Source organism: Etheostoma spectabile, chromosome 19 (assembly GCF_008692095.1).
Source record: "Etheostoma spectabile isolate EspeVRDwgs_2016 chromosome 19, UIUC_Espe_1.0, whole genome shotgun sequence".
In the NCBI taxonomy this organism is placed as follows: Eukaryota; Metazoa; Chordata; class Actinopteri; order Perciformes; family Percidae; genus Etheostoma; species Etheostoma spectabile.
The window spans coordinates 2,466,204-2,466,506 of record NC_045751.1 but is presented as its reverse complement, the minus strand read 5'-3'; the positions used below and the strand labels follow the sequence as shown (position 1 = coordinate 2,466,506).

The 303-nt window shown below is 47.2% G+C and overlaps 1 long non-coding RNA gene across 1 annotated transcript in view; it reads right to left on the bottom strand.

Annotated features, from left to right (window-relative positions):
* LOC116707422 (uncharacterized) overlaps positions 1 to 303 on the bottom strand; it is a 13,797-nt gene that overhangs the window by 12,865 nt on the left and 629 nt on the right. The window lies entirely within an intron of this gene.

Here is a 303-nt window from a genome sequence, read left to right as displayed (position 1 = left end):
GTAAAGCCGTGCCTGTGTTTGGATCTCTCCGCGCAGCCCTGCCACACAGCGCTGGTCTACACTTGACATTTGTCTACAGTTTTAATTTTTTATTACCACAGCTGTATATTGTTAAGTATGAGGGGCAAACCTGTATTTGTACCAGTGTTTCCGCTGGTAACTCTGCTATCGCGGCCGCCACGGCGAAGAAAACAGAAGAAGTTATTGAATGCAACTAACTTCAGTTGGTAGAGTAATAGCGTGGGAGACGGAGCCTGCTGCACCTGGACCAGAGATGTGACCCATGGTCAGAATATCATAGTT